General features: G+C 44.9%; 1 protein-coding gene and 1 pseudogene across 5 annotated transcripts in view; one reads left to right on the forward strand and one right to left on the reverse strand.

Annotated features, from left to right (window-relative positions):
* The window catches only part of ect2 (epithelial cell transforming 2), a 237,404-nt gene that overhangs the window by 8,259 nt on the left and 211,003 nt on the right, over positions 1 to 18,142 (forward strand). The window lies entirely within an intron of this gene.
* On the reverse strand, positions 7,335 to 8,232 carry LOC133405985 (programmed cell death 1 ligand 1-like; annotated as a pseudogene).

Raw genomic sequence — 18,142 nt, forward strand, 5'->3', positions numbered from 1 at the left:
CGGTAACCTCAACCCCAGAGATAGGAGAGCCCGCCTCAGAGACCCCAGACTCTGCTTCCTCATGGGAAGGCGTGTCGGTGGAATTGAGGAGGCCTTCGAAGTATTCTCCCCACCGACTTACACGAGTCGAGGTCAGCAGCGCCCCATCCCCACTATACACAGTGTTGATGGTGCACTGCTTACCCCTCCTGAGACGCCGGATGGTGGACCAGAATTTCCTTGAAATCGTTCTCAATGGCCTCACCAAATCTGCATTCCGCTTGGCCAGCCAGTACCCATCAGCTGCCTCAGGAGTCCCACAGGCCAAAAAGGCCCGAAAAAAACTCCTTCTTTATCTTGACGGCGTCCCTCACCGTTGGTGTCCACCAACGGGTGCGGGGATTGCCACCCTCGTCCGGGCAAGGGAAACCTCGATCCATTCATATTTTTCATATTTATTTATGTATTTTTTTTGTAAACTTTTCATAAATGCTGTACTTAACAGCAGCATAACTTTAACTTAATATCAGCATACATGGGGGGTTTGTAATAAGGAGAAAAAAAAGAGATTTCAATATAAAACGTTTTTATTTAACAAACGAGCAAAACTATATTTTTGGTAACAATGTAGTTGCATAAAATTACAACTAAATACTTTTATTGGAAGTTTTTCAAACTTATTTAATGAAGAACCCGTGGCAGTATGAAGTGGGACGCTGAGTTGATGCTGTTTTAGATTAACGATGGACATGAGATGTAACAGTTGCTTATATATGCGTATATATTTCACAAAGATCATTTACATAACTTTAAAACTGTATAATTGTGGACAAAGGAGTCAATGGAGTTGAGTTGTGGGGGGGGGTTTGACTCGCCGTGCTTGGCGCTACAGTTTTAGTTCTCTTCCTGTTATAGTTTTTGTGTGGCGTAATCTATCAGATTTCGCTTACCCGCAGGACTAATCGGGAGAAATGTCCTGACCGGCTCTCCGTTTAAAGGGTCGAGCTCCCCCCTTATTTCCTCCCCCGGCCGGCACCAACGCCGTGAGCGCGAGGGGACGAGGAGCTGTTAAGCCGGTGTCGAGATGAATTCGCCTAGGTGTGCTCACTGCCTTTAGTTTTACGGAGCCAATCCGGTCTGCCCTCACTAATCACCCCTTGATGAGTAACCGCACCGAGTGAAAGGATAATTAAAATGAGTACTCCGTTTTTACGGCAGCTCCATCCCTTATAAATCGTTGGCATTTGTTAAAGACCTAGTAAATTTAACAGTCCTTGTCAGGACCGTACGGATTGGTGTTGGTATCGAGCCGAAGGCGATTTTGGATGAGTTACTCTTTTTTAGAAATAGTCATAGGACCCGGTGGTAGGGGTCTCGTCGAAGTTCAATCACTTTATAAGAGGTTGAGTGTTAAGGTCGAGATCAATTCTCATTTATAAGAATGACAAAGATAGAATAGAATTAAAGCAAGGTATTTATTTCAGTGATTACACAAGGTTAGATTGATAATATGACAGTATGGGTTTGCGATATATAATGAACAATAATAAGAATAATAAAAATGGAAAGAAATAGAAGTTGTTCAAAAGTAATAAATCACAAAATAAGTATTTACCTTTTTGAGTGAGCTTTTAAGGAGTGATCAAGTCCTACGGAGCCGTAACGCCAATTAATAATAAGATAATTTGGACATCAGAACACCTGAACAGCTGACTAGCCATTTTTCCCTCATTCCGCGCAATGTCAATAGAGGTTCTATTAGTTACCTTATTATAATACACTTTTTTGTCTTACCCAATTAAATGAGGAGATTCAAAAATGAAGTCCTCCTGCCAGCTTGTCCCTGAGCATTGCGAGGGGAAAAACGAACGTGTGTCTCCCTATCTCGAGAGAGTCAGGAGCCCCGTTTGTCCGTGTGAGGGATTTTTATAACCTCTGCTCCCGCCTCCAGCGTCCTAACTTTTTGACTTGAGTGGAAAGTACCCATTTTTCCCTTACTCATTCAGTGTCCTGACTTGACCTAAGTGGAAAGCACCTATCTCTCCATTACTCATCCAGTGTCCTGACATGATCCTAGTGGAAAGTACCCATTTCCCCTTTTTGCTCACCCAAAATAGGTTCACAGTAAATACTATTGACTACACACATAATACATCCATTCAATGACAAGCATTTTTCATGTCTTGAACACAATCAATACACTTCATCACTTCTCATTAATCATTAATCTCTTTCACTTCTCATTAATCTCTTTAATCTCAATACATGTTTATCAGTTAATATGTATACATTCATGTGAATACAATTCTCTCATGCATTTCAACAGGTCCGTGCTTACTTCGTAGAGCATTCGTGTGCTCCATTGCCTGAGAGAGACAACCTTGCACAGGTTATAATCTTTGCATAAAAGCTGTTCCAACGCATTGTACATTAGTAATACAAAAATCAAAATAATATATAACAGCCTTATTAGGCTTGATGTACTTTTTATCACTGATTTCCAAAAGAACATCTAAATTATAACATCACAGAGAATCATCAAAATTATCTCAAGGATATAAAATCAAGCAATTGATTATATAAGCAGTTGACCTCAGTATGTGTTTGTTTACTTATGACAAGGGGTTTTAATAGTATTGATATACGTAAGAAGACTTATGCTTGACCTGGCGACTCTTTCCTTACGATCTAATTTGGTTTGTCGACCTCTGGTGGTTGAACCAGGAATTGAAACTGGGGCTAAGCTCAATCACATTAACCCAGCCACATATGCCAATTACAACCTTTTTGTACCATTGCTTATGTGTGTGGCCTGGCCGCCCACCCGACACCCCCTCCTTGAGCTGAGACCCAGCCCCACTATGAACTGGGTCCTTGACGCATGGTAGCCCTGAACGCGTTGACAATAGCCGTCCACTCCTGAACGCCACTTGCCACCGCTGGTTCTGGGTCAAGACAGTCAGGGTTCACCACCACATCCATCAGCATTTCCAGCACATCACTAGGCGTCCCGGGAGTAGTCGGACAAGGAGATGTCGCTTCAGAAACCACCGATGTAGTGGGTGGAGGAGAGGTAGGAGTCCAGCTGTCATATACACTTTCCTCCTCCTCCTTATCCACATTTATGACCTCCCCCGGAGACGGTGGACGTGCAGTTGGTGTAATGCTGCCGACCGCTGGCGCTCGTCGGGCGGCACTGGGCTCGGGGGCCTCAGGCCTAGACACCCGGTCCGAACGATGGTCGGCGGCAGTGGTGGTGGCCAAACCCTGGTCCGGTGGTGGTCGTGTCTCGGGGCTAACTGCTATGCAGGAGCCACCCTTCATATGATATGTGAAACGGTAGCCCCCGCTAGCTAGGCGCCAAGCCATACGAAGCAATGGATAGACTCTGCCCAGATAACGGCCGTCCTCGGTTAGAGGACGGCCGTCCTTTTTTAGGTAGATTCCATCAGGTACAATCCAGACTTCCCTCTTTGAACTAAGCGGTGAAGGGAAGCAGCAGTGTCCCAGGAAGGAACTGCCCACGACCCACGCGGATCGAAGGGAGTCATTCCCACAAAGGACACACCGCGGGGTAATTACTTTCTGTAAACATACACATAGTCAACACAGTTCATCACTTGAAGGGGATCCTAGGCATCATCCTGGTCCCTTACAAAAATCACCTGACCCGGAGGTCGTGTTATTGTGTGATCTCTACTGAGCGAGCGTATACTCAAACTGCGACGCAGTGAGGGGGATGTCACTGGCCGAGCAGCAGAGTTTCGAGGTGGGAGGGTAAAGAAGGCTGAGTATGTGAAGAACCAGGTAATCAGAACTAATTGATCAATTAACCGCATCCAAAGAAGAATGGAAATGATACCCCAAATGGTTCCCCATATTATTAATTTAACCAATCGCCAAATCCATATCTTCTTACTTTTATTCTTCTGAAGGCTAATGACTAGGTTCATCACATATAAGGCCAGGGCTATTGCCAGCATACCCTCCAACACCACCGCTCCGTATATGATCTCAAAGGCTTTCATTGATGTTACGTCCAAGACTATCCAGCCTGTTAACAAAAATGTCTCTATTACGCCTTTGTGTGTTTTATAATCTATTATTATTCGGCCATGCATATACACAACGAACATGCCGAGTCCTAAGGTATAGGTACAATACACAAATCTTAAAACTAAAACTTTAACTATGGCTATGGCACAAATGATGATTCGAGTCACTTGATTAAAATGCCATTGTCCAGTACAGCAATAGATCATCCATGTTACTAAAATCATCCTATATTGCAGTTCATTACTCACATTCTGCAAAGCGCCTGGTCTATCATAAGTGTCATTGCTGGATGAAGAACACGCTATGGCTCGATGCTCACTCTTCCACCACGAAGTTGGAACTGAGGAGGACGGCGCCGTGTGCCAGCTTTTATACACACACAGGCTCCACCCCCTCCTTGGTTTCTTCATCCTTGGCCATCAGACACTTCCGCTTTGGCTCCGCCCCCTTCTTGCGCAGCTGCATGTAGACCTCTTCAACGACGTTTCTTTTTGGAAGCGTCCCCCTCTTTCTGTACTGCCCAGGCATGGGTTTGGCTTGTTGTCCTCTTTTGATGATTGCTACAGTTATTGCAGCCACCGTAATTATTGCAAGTCCCAATAGCAGCCACCATCCTATGTCTTTGGCCAGGTCAAATAGCCAAGAACCTATATCTATGCTTTCCCTCACAATCTCTACCGCAGTTGTGACTAGGGCTATGCCGACTTCTTTGATATTTTCCCCCAGAACCTTTCCTACTCTTTCATACCATGTACAATCATGTTGTTTATCGCCACGGCCGCATGACAACCAGTGTTCATAGGGTTCGTAACACGTCCCGTTGTTATAAATTCTATTAAAGCCTACCCATTCGAAACCTGTTATTTCCTTCCCTTCACATAAGCTCTTTCGGAACGCATGCCCCTCGAGAATCTGTATTTCAGGGTCAGGTTTGTATGGAATATAGCCTTGGGCGTTGCCTTGGTTAATTGTTTTTAGTAGACCGTAATCTTCCTGCCATTGTGTACAATATTGTCTGTTTTTTGCCTCATGTCGTATCCACTGATTCTGACTATTCTTAATCCATACCGCTCCCTCTATAGTAGCGTAATCTTTATCTGGATATTTATCCCTACAGTGTTCCTTAAATCTTGGTACACCGTCACACGGTTGTCTTGCTAATTGTATAGTACAATTATTTTTTAGTTTATTACAAGTCATTACCCAGGGTCTAGGGTTAGCATAAAGATCAACTCCTCCACCTCTTAGTCTCGAATAATTAGGCCACAGATCTTGTTCCTTAGAGTATACTGTTGCCAAATACTGATACTTAACCCAATAATTTTGCGTCTTGTTTAAGCACGGAATCACGAACTGTTGTAACTCTTTCTGGTTAAAACCCCACCAAGTCTTAGTTTCGTCTCTCGTGTGGTATTCTTTCCATGCTTGCAAAATCCCTTTGACCGTGTCATTCTTTTTCAGGCTTGTACAATTATAAGTCCACTTGGTAGAAAGTGCTCCTATTTCTTCTTCCAAAGGACATCTAGGTGAGGTGCCCTTTGTCCATTCTTTTCCATGAAGTTGCTCAACTACCCTCAGAGCTACACATTGATCCAGTTTGTGGAAATCACCGTCGGGCACTGAGAGTAAATCCGTTGGGGTAGGAAGTCGTTGATAATACCATCGCGTCATCCGCGGTACTAACTTATATGATGATTTCTTCCTCTCAGCAATCCATCTGGACGCACGCACTGGTCTTACCCATGTTAAGGAGTTATTCAGCCAGGGTTCGTAGTATACTTCAATTCCTTGGTATTGTAGATTACCCACAGACCCGATAATCAGGCTTACAAATTCCGGTGCAAAATTATCTTCCTGGAGATACATTCCCCTGTAGGTTAATACATGGAAATGGTAGGAACTGTTGGTTTTCTTACCAGTATTCCATAGACGGGGGTGTAGAGGGGGCTTTTCTTGCATCAACTTCTGCTGACATTCTTCAACTCTATCTTCCGTGGAGCGTCGCTTCCTCGGAGGCTTTTCCATTACTCTTCTTTCCAAACTATTTCTACCAGGCTTCGGTGTTACCTTTGTTGGTTCAGTGGTTGAGGATACTTGACTGTCGTTTACCATCGATGGTTGGTTTGCACAGGTGAAAGTCAAACAGCTCCAGCATGGTTCCCAGCTTGGGCGCACCGTGGTGCAAGTATGATTAAGGGGTGCCGCCATGGAAACGATGTCCTTGTTGGCCGCCTTTGGTATCCAGTATCCTCCTGAGCCGTCGGGCAGACCTGCACACTGTTCGTTGGTATACCACATTGGTTCCGCGTGACCTATTTGGAGCCAATTTTTCCTAACCTCCCTTTCCTCACTCTGTTCTAAGCACAGCACGGTTAACGTGATAATTGAGATTTCATTAGTCCATTGAGCCTGTAGAACTATATGCGTGGTACACACCTTCTTGGTCAACGCTGGGTATTCGGTGCAGTTCCTCAGCCATGCGCTTAGGTCCGTTCCTCCTCTCCGTATCTCCAAGGGTCCTGAACCATTCCTGGGAGATCTGTTACAGTTATCAATTATGTCTTGTCCTGCGCCTGAATCGGATCTATTATCCTGTTTCCTATATTCCACCGATGGTACTTGGCGAACTTTCCAACATGTTTGATTAATTATTTTTGTTGTTCCGTGTCGGATAGTAGTCAAATCCAAAAGGTTGTTCTGCTTGAGTTCATACCTAGTGTTAAGGTTCGTCATTAACATCAATAGGACATACATGATGATACAGCCGCCTGCCAAGATCCCGATACTTTTCATTTTCTTCCTATATCTGAGCCAAAATGTTCGTGGTGTGCTATAACGAGTTAGTTCCTCTTGCCTGAATGTATCCCATTCTTCATCTCGGGTGGGTTGTTCATACCTGGTTTCTTCCGATTCTTTTACGGTCGGTGTCTCGTATGTATTTTCTTTTTGTTCTACCTCCTGTCCCAAGTTGCGATAAGTATGAACCGGTTGTCTTACCTCTTGATGTTGTAACAAGGGGTCCTTCACAGTTCCTGGCTGGGGAGTATCATAATGCGGTTTAGGAGTATCATAATGCGGGTTAGGCGTATCATAATGCGGTTTAGGCGTATCATAATGCGGGTTAGGAGTGTAAAGGTTTCCCTCTTCCATCCTTCCTGGTTCCTTGTCTCCTTGATTAGCCAGTTTGTCGCATTCAATTTTTTCATCAGCTTTGGGTTCGGTCATGCTTGCTCTTGGGTGTGACTGTTGCTCTCTCCTAACAGTCCTTCCTTTTAAATTGGTCCAATCTCACTTCCTTTTTACACTTGCTCCGCCCTCGAGTTCGAGGTTGACTCTGGTAACTTGAATATTCGTCTTGTCCTTGAAGCCCAGTCGGGCTCAATGTTCTTTCCAAAGCCTTTTTTGTGTAGGTGAATTAGCACTATCGATAAGCCAATTAGTGCAAGTCTAATAATTGCGCCTACTGCTGCAATAAATACAGCTACCTTGCGTTGATTCTCTTTCTGTTGTTGTGTATCTTCTGGAATGAAAAAAGACCTAGAAGAGCCGCTACTGTTAAAGCTACACGTGTAGTTATTTTTCTGCGATGATGCCACCCGTATCTGAGTGGTGACTCTGAAGAGGCCGTCTTCCGTCACCACAACGGTGGTGCTGGCGTTGAGTTCTTGCCGGTGATTGTCTTCCCAGGTGACCTTAGATTTAGGGTAGCCTTCAGACTGACAGGTCAGCACAAGCTCACCCTCTTTTCCTGATTTAACAATGTCTTTGGTCACTTTTTTGAACGGTGCAGTCACTGATAACTTAATATCCTTATAGTCAGCTCCATTCGTTGTTCCTACATTGGTAGGTTCCCTTGTCATTAATACGAAGCCTGGTTACCTGCAACTTCGCCCAGCCATCTTCAATCTGTTTGATGAGCAGCCTGGTGCGACCTCGGAAGTCCGAATGCTGGGAGGAGTTCAACTCCTGTCCTTTTTCCATCTGGTACACTTCTCGAGACCGAGCCTGCGAGGTCCAGTGCCAAGACACCGTCAAGTCCTCGTAGGGATGCTGAGACAAGGGGAAGAATCTACAGCCCATTATCACACTTCCTCCCGACTCGGCCTTATAAAAGGTCTGCTCCGCAGTGGTGGTTAACATGACCTGAAGACATGGCTGGAACAGGACTTGCAACATAAAGATATTAATCCACTTCATTTATATTTATATGTTCCAGCAAAACATTATTTTTTACCTTTTTCTGCTTCCTTGGTTGGGGTATCTGGCTCTATCTTTTATGATTTGAATGTCTGTTAGGTTCGTGAAATCGGGCGAATATCCCTTTCAATGATCCAGTTGTCTTTCTACTTCGTCCATCCTGTGGGCCAGGTCAGTTGTCTCGGCTGCTAGAGTACTCATCCTTTCAGTTGTTTTCTCTGTAAATTCTTCCAAAGTGGTGAGAAAGGGTTTCTGTTCTATAAATGCGGTTCGATGTTGTAGCACGAGAGCTGTTATCTCCTCTTGTCCTTTTTGTACTATTTGTAGTGCGGTTAGCGTGAGTCTTAACGCCTCTGCTAGGTTTGACGCTTGTTCCTCTAAGTCAGTCGTGCGAGCTCTTAGGGCATTCAGTTGATCCATTCCTTTCTTTCTTCTTTTTGCTGTGTGGGACTGTGCCTCTTTAGGGATTTGCCACCAGTCAAGTAGCGTCGATCCTATTATACATATCCACCTCCACATAGGCCCCTCCCCTTTTAAGGGGTAGCTTTTATAATTCAATTGTCTTCAACCCAATTATTCCTTCTTTATCGTATAATTCCTGCAATTTGTCAACAACTTTCCCCCAATTACATTCTTTATATAACCTTTTGCCTTTCCAATCTAATTACACGATCTCCCGAGTCACGCACTTAATTTTCTTCTTTTAGTTTTATTTTATTTTCCTTTGACGAGGAATCTAACTCGTCGCTTGGCCTTTTCCACAGATGAAAGAGCTTTCTCTTAGATTTTTCTTCACTAACCTCATTCGTTGATTTTAGGCTGTCTTCCTCTGCCTCCTGTGCCTCCTCCTTTTTTGGGGAGGATTTCCTCGCGTTTGGTTTCCGTCGTTTATTCTTTTTGGTCATTTCTGGCGTCCAATCCTCGTCTTCTTTCGAAGCGCTCTTCCTTGCTTCCATTACTTGCGCTATTTTCCTCCATCTCGGACTGTGGTATTTCTTGGGCCATTTTTCATTATACCTTGGGCATCCTCTTAGCGACTGATGTCTGGCCCTATCTGGCAGTATATGCCCTTCCTCCTTACAACCAGGGTGGGGGCACCTTGTCTTCTTTTCCCCAAGGTTTTCTTTTAAACTATTAATCTCCTCGTCGCTGTCTTCTGAATCGTCTGAGGGAGCCTCTATTGGCTCTTGCCAATTTCTTAATTTCGCTGTTGCCTCTTCTGCCAGCGTTAACAATTCTGTCCTTCCGCTTAATTCACTTAATACCCTCATAGGGTTCCCTCTTAAATCTCTTTCCATTCCTCTGACATTTGTTCCTACTGACAACTCCATTCCTATGGAGTACATTCCTTCATAGGGTACCATGGCTACCCTAACTCTGACTTCCACCCAGCATTTCACTGCTGTTTGGCCTGGATCCTCCAGGTGCGGTGTCGCGGGACTCATCTGGAGTGTGGCCACCTTTTCTTTATACTCTAATTTTTTGGTAGCTACATCCAATAGCGTAAGATGGGTATACAAGCCGTTTCCTCCCCTTTCCCGGTCGTGTGAAATGTTGGGCAAGGAGATTATTGGGATATGTTCATTAGCTAAAATATTACCTATTATCACTTCCCAGGACGTTCCACTCCTTGAGGTGTACTGAGGATCCAATTGTACCTTAGTTGCTACTGGTACAGAGTGTTCTACTACTTTGGCCGGGCGTTCGTCTTCTGCCCACTCTGGCCAATTCATTTTAAGTAGATTCGATAGTCCCATATCTAGTTTCCTGTTATGTATCCCCTTTTTTGTTGGGGACATTAAGATGGGAGGTAACCAGCTTATTGGTGTCTCCGCTTTGGTTACTTGCCATCCCTCTGCTTTACCAGCTAATATCAATGCTCCTGTCTGGATTCTCCTCCAGCAATGGTCGCAATGTAGTAGTATTGCTCCATTCCACCAACATTCACAGTTTTTCTGTTCCTCACTTTCTTGCGGGTTCCAATCCCATTGAGCATAGAATTTTAGCCTCGGCAAATCTCTTACTCTACATCTCTCACAAATGTAAGCGTCAAGTACCTTTGCTGGTCCCAATTCCTCCAAGGTCGGGGATCCTGCGGTCCAATTCCGATTCATCTCATGTCTCCTGTCCGCCCGTGATTCGGTTCTTCCGCAGGCCACGCAGTCTTGATTCACCTGGCGCCAACACAAACTCTCTATTCCTTCGTATAGATATCCTTTTTTAGCATTATCTAAAAGTTTCAATGCTCTTCCAGCCATTATTCCACTCGTAGTCCTCCGTGTGACCACAACACCTTTCATCATGGCTAACTTGACAAAAGGCGGAACTCCTTCTTCCATTTCAGTACTCATATTTTTCTTCTATTTCGGCTTCTAGCTGAATCGACTGGTATTGGTTTAAGCTGCTCTACCCCTTGGATCCCTCTCTCCTTGAGGCGCACTGTGTTTCTGTCCAATACTTCTTCTACGATGTCAGGATTTTCATATTTGGTCTTCACTGCTTGCTCGTCAGATGCACAATGTGACTTGACCCATACTCGCTGTCCCTCTTGTAATGGGCATTTCTCTTTCTGGGGACTTGTCTCTTCCTTCACTCTGCCAATGTCGAGGGCGACAAAGGGGCGTTGATTCACTTCCTCTGAGGGGGATGGCCTCCCAGTCCTGCTCCTCCCATTCAAGTCCTTAACTAATTCTACTAATCTTTCACTCCATTCTTTTCCATTAGCATTTTTTCCTAGCCCTATTCAGCCCTTCTAAATCCCGCAGTGTTAATAGGTTGTATGGTCCCATGATCCACACAATTCCTTTCCAAATTCCAACTGGCATTTCGGTAATAGAACCATCAGCTACTTTCACTCTTAGGTGTCCAATTTTTCTCAAGGTTTTACGGGTCATTGACACCTCGGCCCCGGTGTCCACCAGATAGGGTACTCCTTCCAGCTTTGCATAGAGCTCATCCCCTGTCCGATAGACTCCTTCGAGGATGACCCGCGGCTCGGTTTCCATCACTTTTTGGGCCCCCCTGAGGCGGCAGCTTTGCGAGCCTCAAGATGGGCCTTCCTTTCTTCTGGTGTCATTTTAAGGAATTCTTCTTTTGGTATATACGCTCCAAATTCTTTCTTTTTCTCTGTTTGTTGTTGTCCTGCCTGGGAAACTGGTTTCTGACTTTCGTTTGTTCTTTGGGAAGACTGCGTCGCTCTCTGGTTTGACTGCTGGTTATTCCCGCGCGAGCGGTAATCAGTTGGTGCCGCTTTCCTCTTTTCGCCGTAGAATTTAGTCAGTCGATCCCACTGCTTAATGGACGCTTAAATTTTTTTGGGCCGTGCTATCCGGTGCCATTTTCACGAAAGTCGCTTCATTTCCCATTTCTTTCACAATCATTCGTAGCGCTTTAACATATCTGCTTGGAGCTATGACCTGTTTTGTTTTATGCCATACATTTAATAATGTGACCCCTTGTTTGAGTTGTTCCCTAGCTCTTACTATGTGAGCTTCTTCGTCTTCATCTTCACCATCCACCCATCTCTCATAGACTTGTTGTGATGTTTCATTGGGTCCTATGGGATTGGCAATAATATATTGTGGCCATATCTTCTTAGCTATTTCTCCTCCCGGAGCTTCTCTGACCATTGGCCACATCTTATTAAATAGTCTTTGGCTGTTTCTTTCTGAGTCTTTGGCCGGACCAATTCCTTCAAAGCCCTAAATTCTTGCATATCTCTTTCCGTGCTGTTTGGTTGATACATGGAGTTGGTTCCAACCGTTGTCATTCCCAGCGGTATTATGTATTGGGAGGGCTGATGTGCAGGGTGAACAGGGGCCGTTATTGCCCCCGCGTCTTCCTCCAAGTCCTCTTCAGCTCTTAATTCAGTTTGCGCTCTTTGATATACCGCTTGTTTAAGTTTTCTGAGTAGCATATCATACATTATTGTCACGAAGCCTTCTCTGAAATTCTTTGTGAATTCCATATGTCCCACCAACGTATGATACGTTGGGGTTTGCAGAATATTTGCTGCTTCGCCATATGTGATTTTTACCTTTAAAGTCATGTTTTCATCCATTCTCTCTAGCCAGACAAATGGGTATAGATATTCTTTTTGCCCCGCCTCTGGTACGAAAGTTTTTCTTCCATCCTGAGTCTGGACAAATCCCAATTGTAAATCTCTGGCGAGTTTCTCTGAGGCTTTGTACATATTAAATATCGGTTGGGGGTTTTTCTTTCCTTTATGTGTTGGTCTGGTAACAACTTTGGGAGGCCGGTCCTCAGGATCCTTAGGAGCTGCTTCTGAAGTCAGTGATTCCAAATCCTCTTCCCTTCCTTCGGCTTCAGGTTCGACTCTGAGAGGTACACACACCCATTCTTCCTCCTCTTGGTCCCCCTCGTTTCCACTCCTTCCTTCGGGTGCCAACGGTTGTCCGAATGGTTCTCTTGCTTCGTTAGGTGATCTCTTCGGGTTTTCCCTGGGTACGAATAAGGGCGTCGGTGGAGGCAATGCTCGATAGGAATCGCTTACCGATCTGGGAGTGGAGGTAGCTGGACTAAAGGTCACTACTCCTCTTCCAGGTTCCCTTCCTCCATTTTTCAGCTCATTTAGTCCTGTCAGTTCTTCGTCCTCTTCTGGTCCTTGTATTTCTGGGTCTTGTTCTACTTCCTCCCCCCTCCTTCTCGGCGGCGGTATGGGGTAGCTCTCTGTCGGTGGAGCTGGCTGAGGCGGTGTTTTGGGCTTAGCTCCGGGGTTCTGTTGAAGTTGTAGCTCAGTTCTAGATATTTGTAACATCTGAGTTAACAGCTCTTCTTTTGCCACATTTACCCTTTCTCCTCTCTGTCTTGGTGATATTACTACCACCAATTCAGCTCCGGTGGATAACGTTACTGGGGTCAATGCTCTCAGTTTACAAGCCCCGACTGCTGCTGTTTCCGCCAGCTTCCATGACATTTTTTCCGACTTTATTCCGTTCACATCTATTACGATTCGAGCGGCTCCGCTTTCCAAAGCTCTGTCAATGCCTCTTTCCAGCGCTTCGGTCATTTCTTCCACATACTGTGTTAGGTCTATTTCTGTCGTCCACTTCTCCCCCGGGACATGTACTATCATGTAGTAGGATGAATCTCCCCCACTGGTTATCACAACTGCTTTCGAGTCCGATCCTCTTTTTTGTAATTCTAGTTCTTTCTCTGTTATGTATTCTTCTCCTGCTGTAAGGTCTAACTCGGTCCAAAATGTTTTGCTATAGGGTCTCAGTCTCTTACTTGTGAATATCACCAGGGCATCTCCGCAAATGTCCCAAGGGCTCCCTACATGGTGGCATATAGTCACCCCATTTCCAGCTCTACATTTCTTGGTTTCCTTCGGCAAAGGTGGCAAAGATTCTGTTCTGATCAGAGGAGTCATCTGCCATGTCAACCTTGCCTTTCTGCTTTGTTCCTCATGGTACTCTTCCATTTGGGGAATAACAATCGTGTCCAGATCTACATCTGATGAGTCTTCTTCACTCAAGGTGTTGAGACCCGGCACTTTCTTGTTGGGCCCACGTTGGGCGCCACATATCAGATTTCGCTTACCCGCAGGACTAATCGGGAGAAATGTCCTGACCGGCTCTCCGTTTAAAGGGTCGAGCTCCCCCCTTATTTCCTCCCCCGGCCGGCACCAACGGCGTGAGCGCGAGGGGACGAGGAGCTGTTAAGCCGGTGTCGAGATGAATTCGCCTAGGTGTGCTCACTGCCTTTAGTTTTACGGAGCCAATCCGGTCTGCCCTCACTAATCACCCCTTGATGAGTAACCGCACCGAGTGAAAGGATAATTAAAATGAGTACTCCGTTTTTACGGCAGCTCCATCCCTTATAAATCGTTGGCATTTGTTAAAGACCTAGTAAATTTAACAGTCCTTGTCAGGACCGTACGGATTGGTGTTGGTATCGAGCCGAAGGCGATTTTGGATGAGTTACTCTTTTTTAGAAATAGTCATAGGACCCGGTGGTAGGGGTCTCGTCGAAGTTCAATCACTTTATAAGAGGTTGAGTGTTAAGGTCGAGATTAATTCTCATTTATAAGAATGACAAAGATAGAATAGAATTAAAGCAAGGTATTTATTTCAGTGATTACACAAGGTTAGATTGATAATATGACAGTATGGGTTTGCGATATATAATGAACAATAATAAGAACAATAAAAATGGAAAGAAATAGAAGTTGTTCAAAAGTAATAAATCACAAAATAAGTATTTACCTTTTTGAGTGAGCTTTTAAGGAGTGATCAAGTCCTACGGAGCCGTAACGCCAATTAATAATAAGATAATTTGGACATCAGAACACCTGAACAGCTGACTAGCCATTTTTCCCTCATTCCGCGCAATGTCAATAGAGGTTCTATTAGTTACCTTATTATAATACACTTTTTTGTCTTACCCAATTAAATGAGAAGGAGATTCAAAAATGAAGTCCTCCTGCCAGCTTGTCCCTGAGCATTGCGAGGGGAAAAAAGAACGTGTGTCTCCCTATCACGAGAGAGTCAGGAGCCCCGTTTGTCCGTGTGAGGGATTTTTATAACCTCTGCTCCCGCCTCCAGCGTCCTAACTTTTTGACTTGAGTGGAAAGTACCTATTTTTCCCTTACTCATTCAGTGTCCTGACTTGACCTAAGTGGAAAGCATCTATCTCTCCATTACTCATCCAGTGTCCTGACATGATCCTAGTGGAAAGTACCCATTTCCCCTTTTTGCTCACCCAAAATAGGTTCACAGTAAATACTATTGACTACACACATAATACATCCATTCAATGACAAGCATTTTTCATATGTCTTGAACACAATCAATACACTTCATCACTTCTCATTAATCTCTTTAAGCATTCTGCAATACATGTTTATCAGTTAATATGTATACATTCATGTGAATACAATTCTCTCATGCATTTCAACAGGTCCGTGCTTACTTCGTAGAGCATTCGTGTGCTCCATTGCCTGAGAGAGACAACCTTGCACAGGTTATAATCTTTGCATAAAAGCTGTTCCAACGCATTGTACATTAGTAATACAAAAATCAAAATAATATATAACAGCCTTATTAGGCTTGATGTACTTTTTATCACTGATTTCCAAAAGAACATCTAAATTATAACATCACAGAGAATCATCAAAATTATCTCAAGGATATAAAATCAAGCAATTGATTATATAAGCAGTTGACCTCAGTATGTGTTTGTTTACTTATGACAAGGGGTTTTAATAGTATTGATATACGTAAGAAGACTTATGCTTGACCTGGCGACTCTTTCCTTACGATCTAATTTGGTTTGTCGACCTCTGGTGGTTGAACCAGGAATTGAAACTGGGGCTAAGCTCAATCACATTAACCCAGCCACATATGCCAATTACAACCTTTTTGTACAATTGCTTATGTGTGTGGCCTGGCCGCCCACCCGACAAATCCTAATCTCAAAAGGTCCTGAAGACTGTATGTAGGTTTTGCCCAAAATGGAGTGGGGTTCCCAAGCGAAAATACACACACGGGTGGAGCAGCGTCACTGGCGTATGGCAGGATCGATACTGTCTGAAATGTTGATGCCGCTGATACCATCAGATCGATTCTCAAAATTAAATATTGATACTTTTGATACTTAAGTCATTTGAGGGACTGTATTTTCAGTATCAGGTCAGAAAGGAAATCGGTGGTATGGATCATTAGCAGACACACGAAAAGGAGCACAGCGCAGCACAATTTCCGCACAGCAAAAGCCAACATCTATTTGCGGCGGCCAAAATGGAATTTTGTGGCCCACCAAAAGAAGAATCAGAATCTGAATTTCTTTGTCATTGTAGCAATGAAACATCGTAGAATGAAATTGAAGTGATCCATATACTAAAAAAAGTAAAAATCACACAACATTTTGCAACGGTCCCAACTCGGCAGCATTTAGCATGGTAATGGCAGAAGGATAGAAACTGTTTCTTGATCTGTTTTCGTCTTTATGGTCCTGAAACGCCTGCCCTCAAACAGTTTGTGTGTGATGGATCCTGGAGAATCCTCTTAATATTCCCAAGGCAATGGGAACTATGAAGGGAGATGGCAGCAGACTATGTGCTGGGCGACCTGTATGACCCTGTGAAGCTCTTTCCTTTGTCCTACTGTGTAGCCGGTGAACCAAACACAGAGACACTAGGCCAGGATTCTCTCCACTGTGCAGCGCTGGAAGGACACCACCAGTTTCTCATCGTTGTTGTTCTTCCTGAGAACCCTCAGGTAGTGGAGTCTCTTTTGGGCCTTCTTCACAAGCTCTTCAGTGTGTGTTCCCCATGTCAGGTCCTCCCGTTTGTTGATATAAATAAATGTATATGTAGGAAATCCTGACGGGCTAGCTAACATGATCATTCGATCACGGGAGGGCTTTACCTTCAGATAATCACACACAAACACTGTAGTAACACACTGACTCTTTTCCGACAGAGGACCGTGGCCTCAGATTTAAAGGTGCTGAAGTATTCAGCTTGGCCAGCCATCAGCTGCCTTCGGAGCCCCACAGGCCAAAAAGGCCCAATAGGACTCCTTCAGTTTAAGGGCGTCCCTGACCGCTGGTGTCCAACAATTGGTTTGGGGATTACTACCCCGACAGGCAACGACTATCTTATGGCCCCAGCTCCGGTCGGCCGCCTCAACTATAGAGGCACGAAACATGGTCCACTTGGAATCAATGTCATCCGCCTCCATCGGGATAGGGGAGAAGTTCTTTTTGAGGTGGGAGTTGAAGTTCCTTCTGACAAGGTCAGAAGGAACCTGACCTTGTCAGATGGTCCCAGCAGACCATCACAATATGTTTGGGTCTGCCAGGTTGGACTGTCATCTTCCCCATCATCTGAGCCAACACACCACCAGGTGGTTATTAGTTGATAACTCAGCCCCTCTCTACACCCACTTGTCCAAGACATGTGGCCGCAAGTTCGATGACATGAACAAAGTTGATCATCAAACTACGGCCTATGGTGTCTTGGTGCCACGTGTACATATGAGAGAGTAATAGAACACACTTTATGACAAAATTTGACTGGTGATGATTTATTAGCTTATGTCGGAAATGTTGACGTTATCAGGAGTGCGGAAATCCAGACTAAAATCCTCCAGCAGAAACCCACCCAACCGGAACTCCCCCACCGGAAACCAGAAATTGCATGGCTGGAAGTCCTGCCGCTAGAAATCATACCGGAAACGGTATCATCATAAGACAAAAATCGGGCCGGAAATCCCCAGCTGGAAATCCCACGGAAATGAATTACAATCTTAGGGACTAGACCCATGGCATGGCCGGAAATCCCCCATTCTCCATAACGAACACCATGTTCAAGCATAAGGGTGTCCACATGTACACTTGGCACCAGGACACCCTAGGTCGCAGTTCGATGAGCGATTTTGTGGACATGTCATCGGACTTGTGGCCGCGTGTCTTGGACACTTTGGTGAATAGAAGGGCAGAGCTGTCAACTGATCACCACCTGGTGTTGTGTTGGCTGGTTGGTGGGGTAAGATGCCGGTCCATCTCCGGCATAACTTCACCCATGTTCCGGTGGAGGCGGGGGACATTGAGTCAAAGTGGACCATGTTCCGCGCCTCCATTGCTGAGTCGGCCGACCGGAGCTGTGCCTGCAAGGTTTTCGGTGCTTGTCAAAGGAGAATACTTCAAACGCCATCCCGTGAGGAAGCAGAGTTTGGAGTCTTTGAGGTGGGCTCTCCTATTTCTTGGGCTGAAGTCACCGAGGTGGCAAGGCCACATTGGTGGATGAGATTCGCACGGAATTCCTTAACCCTCTGGATGTTGTGGGCCTGTCCTGGTTGACATACCTCTGCAATATCGCATTGACATCGGGGACAGTGCCTCTGGATTTGCAGACAGGGGTGGTGATACTCCTTTTTAAGAAGGG

Source organism: Phycodurus eques, chromosome 8 (genome assembly GCF_024500275.1).
Source record: "Phycodurus eques isolate BA_2022a chromosome 8, UOR_Pequ_1.1, whole genome shotgun sequence".
Classification (NCBI taxonomy): Eukaryota; Metazoa; Chordata; class Actinopteri; order Syngnathiformes; family Syngnathidae; genus Phycodurus; species Phycodurus eques.